Below are 5,555 nucleotides of genomic sequence, written 5' to 3'. Positions count from 1 at the left end.
CCTCCCTCATCTTAAACGGCACCGACCCCCACTGATCTTTACAGGAGATTGTATTGGCCCCTGCTCTAACTGGGACCAGAAACAGATGTGTTTGGCCTTTAGAGCATGACGTTTGGCCTCCCGAGTGGCGCAGTGGTCTAAGTCACTGCGGTGCAGTGGTCTAAGTCACTGCATCGCATTGCCACCAGAGATCCTGGTTTGAGTCCAGGCTCTGTCTCAGCCGTCCGTGCCCGGGAGACCCACGGGGCGGCGCACAACTGGCCCAGCGTCGTCCGGGTTAGGGGAGAGCTTGGCCGGCCGGGATGTCCTTGTCCCATCGTGCTCTAGCGACTAGTGTGGCGGGTCGGGCGCATGCACGCTGACACGGTCGGCAAGTGTACGGTGTTTCCTCCAACACATTGGTGTGGCTGGCTTCCGGGTTAAGTGGGCATTGTGTCAAGAAGCACTGCGGCTTGGTTGGGTTGTGTTTCGGAGGATTCTTGACGATTGCCTCTCCCGAGTCTGTAAGGGAGTTGCAGCGATGAGACAAGACTAACTACCATCTGGATACCACGATATTGGGGAGAAAAATGGTAAAATAATAATAAATAAAAAATGTTTGTTTTTGGTGTGTTTATCAAGATACTTTTAAAAATGTTTTAATGTAACCTTTATTTAGCTAGGCAAGTTAGTTAAGAACAAATTCTTATTTACAATGACGGCCTACACCGGCCAGACCCAGACGACACTGGGGAGCCCAGGGAGAAATGGTCCAGGGAGAGCCATTATTGGGACTTAGAGACATTAATCGATCCACTTGTTTATTACCCGGCTCCTGCATGCCTTCACACTAATCATTGTGTCTGTGTCGGTCATGTCACTCCCAGGGTAAGTGTGACAGTCACATGAGACCATGTGAGAGTCCTTGTCTTGTGATTGTGTGGCTTAGAACCTGTAACCATTAGAGACACAAGTATGTCACAAAGGAAAAGAGCACAAAAAACAGAGTTTAAGACATCTACAGCTGCTTTGAATTGGAAGTACGAAGTACCAGGCACATCAGGCACACAAAGCTAGTAAAATTGGCATCTCCTGTCGAGGTCCTTCCTGCTCCTCACCAAAGATGATTTTGAATAGTTAAGCAAACATCCTTGGCTCTGTAGTGAGAGTAACTGCGTGACTATACAGCACAGCACATATCGACTGACAGAATATTCGAACAAGGCATGTGGAACACAGTCAACTTCACCATTGTTTTTTTTTTAATGAGGAAAGTCCAGCACCGCCATGGGGAAGACTCACAGTATGAGGTGAATAAATTAGGTGAAAAACACTGTCCAAACCACTTCAATATGTGGGACATTTCCACCTGCACAGAGTTAAGCCGGTGATAACAGGAACACTCAGTCACAACGTGGGTCAGAACATATGGCTCTCCACCCTCTCCCAGTGAAGGTCTGAGATCCTGATGAGGGCATGTTAACCAAACAGCCTTAAGCCTTCAAACAAGCAGGTTGCTTTCCATGTCTGCCCACCAGGCCCTCTGTTAATTGCCATAATGGAGGAAGGGAGAGCTGGGTGCATTATGTGATAAGTATTGTGTGATAAGCGAGCCATCTGGTTGTGCAGGGCTGCAGCCAGGCACCAGGCAGGTGACTGGACGATGAGAGGCATGACTGTGTCTGCAGCACACAACACAACCAGGACAGACTCTACAGCAGGTGCAGAGACTGGTTATTTAACAGACAAGCACAGTGGCATGCAGGGTTCTTCTCCAACAAAATGTGAATCTCAGTTTTAATGTTGACTTTGAGGTGTAGCAAGGTGTTGGAAGGGCACAAGGGCAATAGCTCGTAAGAAGTCGTTTATTTCACTGAATGTTTGACTAATAGAAGTATAAGTCATGGAGAGACCTTAGTTGTCAAAATAATCTCTTAGACAATTTCTCTAATTTCTCTACTGTTTTACCTCAGCTTCCATATATCTGACAACCTGACTTGGTCTAGCACAGCAGAAGATCATTCCCCCACAATCCTCTGCTATAAATATCCCACATAGCGAACAAAGCACCATATGACGTTCATCACCACCACAATAATCGCATCACAGTGAATGCGAAGCTGGCGAAATTGGATTCTTGTATTAATTATGTCCTAACAGCATAAACTCGCAGATCAACTTCCAGACAGTTCCACAGCACAGGTTGACAGGGGGAGACCCCTCGGTGGGAAAGAAAATACAATTTCCCTTCGACTCCCCCCTGCTGCTGTCTCTCTCCTACTGCGCTGAGGGGTTGGGGCAGGTTATTAGACAGGCACACACACCGGGTTGGGCCATGCTGCCTTTCAAAATGGCCTCTGTCAGCTACATCACAGCACAGGCCCAAGGACATCTCTTTCTCCAACCTGTGGTTTTAACACCTGGCAAAACTTTGGTCATATTTGTAAATAAAACAACAACTATAATGGCTTTGCGGAGTTGATTGTGGCTCATCAGGGAGTGAGGAACTCTTATGGTGGTGCGGAACGACAACCCTGCACCAATGTGGGTTGATATTCTAAATGACGATATATCACTGGCATACAATAGGGAATATGAGGAAAACAAATGAATGGATGGAAGCAGTGGGCAGAGACCAACATCTCTCTGTGCTGTGTTTCAACGAACAAACTGGATGTGAGACATTATAAAAGTACATATTTGCTAAGTGCTTTTCCCCTGTTGATTGACTGTTATTCGTTAAGGGGCTTTACTTTAAGGAAATCCCAGAGCATTCTAGAGTTGCTCCTTTTATTTTTCGTTGCCAGGCACATACTTCCCTTGTCTCTAGTGGCTAGTTATTTTGTTTTCGGTGAGGTTGGAGTAAAACATTCTAAACTGGATGCATTGTTCCTGTTCATTCTCCAATATGTCTAGCTCACAGTAGAGCATTGTTTGAGATCGGCTTTAATTGCTACATCTGTACTGTATTCCAATGGGACAGCACCGTCCCCCATGCTTTCTCACATAGAGCCCGAGTACTCATAACTTTCATTGAGAACAGAATTGCATCTGCTCTTACACAACACAATAAAATAAAAAAATGACAACATGTATATATTCCTGCTTTGGGTTTCTATCTAGTTAATAGCCTTGCCTCGCTGTGTGACTCCATGCTGTGGTACTGTGCAGACCGGACTGGGTTGGGCGGGGGTGCTCCAGAACTGCAGCGCAGCCATGTTTATTTAGGGATGTCTCCAGCACTGACACATCATCATCCGATTTGTCATGAGGATGGCAGCATAATTCAAAGGTATTCTTATATATGCATTTTGTGATTTGAATATTGCATGACCTTGACTTTGCTATCTATCAAAGTAGTTTAGCTAGCTATATACAGTAGATATAAACAGAACTCTATAAACCCTACTTTAAATTTGGCCAGTCTCAGTAACAAAGCCAGGGAAGCAAGTTAATCTCTCCTTGAAGTACCACACTCCGGTAAACGAAGTAGGAACTGTTTATCCCTAAAGGCATCTTTAAACTCTAGCTTTAGCAGTGAATGAGGAATTTATTTGATGTAGCTCAGACATTGATGACTATTGTCTACGTGGCTGGCTGCTGTGGAGAGGCCTTGATTATCCCCTTATCCTGACAGGATGAATGCATTATCAACTGTAATTAAAGTGTCAGTGGTGTTTGCCCAGAGAGATGGATGGTGCTTTGATGATCATGATGAGAAGCAATATATTGACCTGGGCTGTACTGTCATTCTTGTTATCAGCCAATATCTTACAGAGCAGTCGGCTCTTTAAAAAAAAATGGATGCGGTTTCATCATTCGAAATAAGTTTTCCTATTTCTCAACGTGAATTTTGGAAAATATGTTTTTAAATGCTTTTGGTGCAATGCGTTCTGTGTGGCGAATCCTCAAAAAGATTCTGCAAGGATCAGAGTAAAGGACGGATCAGGCTTCCTTTCCTAAGATCAAATTCAACTTCAAACTGTCATTATGGCAGCTTATCACTAAATCAGAGGTCATGAGGCCGCAAAGAAGGAAAAACAACAAAAAAGAATGGTTACTAAACGGGTATCCTGATTGGCTAGAAACACCAATGCCCATATTGCCTTCTATGGAGAAGCCAACAACCCCTTATGAATACGCCAAATGTATGTAACTACTGTACTGTAGAATCCTCCAAGGACTTAACTTACTGTTTATGTGCCTTAGTGGAAGAAATAGTGAGATTTATCACTCAAGCCTGTTTCATTTGAGAGCTGCAGTAACTCTTCTACAGCAGTCTGTGTGTTGGGACTACAGGGAACACATAATAACGTAGTCATCGAAGGAAATGTCATGGAATCTACACGAAACTGGCTGTATGCTGGTGTCGAAAAGGCAAAGCTGTCTGGGTAAATGGAATGTGCAGACTAATGGCATTAGTAATTGAGAAAATGGGTCACCTGGGATATGAGGTGTTTGCAGGTGGAGTTAATGGGGGGATTAGTTGGGTTAAGGGCTAATATGAATCACCAATAACATGTTCCACATACTGTCTGCCAGCATACCTTAACATCGCTTCATCCAGGCTGGATTGATAGGTTTACACAACTGACATATTGAGGTCATGCTTCCAAACCGCTAGGATCAGTGAACGGAGGCACTTCGAAATGGAAAACATGGCCTCACGTCAAACGCTAATAGGAAATTAGAGGAATCCAGGTACCTGAGTCCTTGTTAACTGCTCACAGAGAGGGCCCAACATTTGTCCCTGGCTTTATTAACATGTTGTGGTTAATTATTATTTCCACAACAGGGGCACAGGAAATCCTTAAATCCCACATGACCCTTAGAGTGCGCACACACACACACACGCTCAATATTAAATGCAGCTGCATCTCCCAAGAGGTGAAAAGGTCATTTGTCCAGTTCAGAAATAAGGGTCTCTTCGTTTCTCTCAGCAGGATGATGGAAAACATTCAACCATGCTGCTAATGAAAAGAACACTCAGGATGTGTGTGTTGTTATGCCGGCAGTTTCACCTACCGAGTCCTGCTACAAGTCCACACCAAAGGAAAGAGCCATGGCTGTTCAGACCCTCTCCTTTCAGAGGATCCTGTGGTAGGCCAGGGCTGCCACTCGCATGTTTCCTCTTCATTCCACAGGAATTTGGCTCCCATTTCCTGAAAAAAAAAGGAGGAGAAAAAAAAAGAAGAGGCTCTGACTGGCTGGCTGAGCACAGGGCAAAGCTCATATTTACGTAACCACATACTGGGCTTGATTCATGTGCAACAAGCACGCCCTGTAAACATTCTCATTACTGAACTCCAACACTTCATTACTCAACAGGCGACGTCCCAACTCCAGAGTGGGATGGTATGATGGTGTGAAGCATGTTTTGTAAGCACTATGACTAATGTAGATGTAGGCACATAGAGTTATTTTAGAAAAATTTACGTCTTTTGACGCAATATACATCCGTAAACTGTATCTGTCAATTGAGGGATATCAAAATGTAGTGCGTTGTACAAAATTCCATTGGCATGAAGAGAACTAGGCTATATAATAGGATGTGACGCTCAATGACCATGCCATTA

This window comes from Oncorhynchus clarkii, chromosome 3, assembly GCF_045791955.1.
Source record: "Oncorhynchus clarkii lewisi isolate Uvic-CL-2024 chromosome 3, UVic_Ocla_1.0, whole genome shotgun sequence".
NCBI lineage: Eukaryota > Metazoa > Chordata > Actinopteri > Salmoniformes > Salmonidae > Oncorhynchus > Oncorhynchus clarkii.
Note: the sequence above shows the minus strand (reverse complement) of the source record.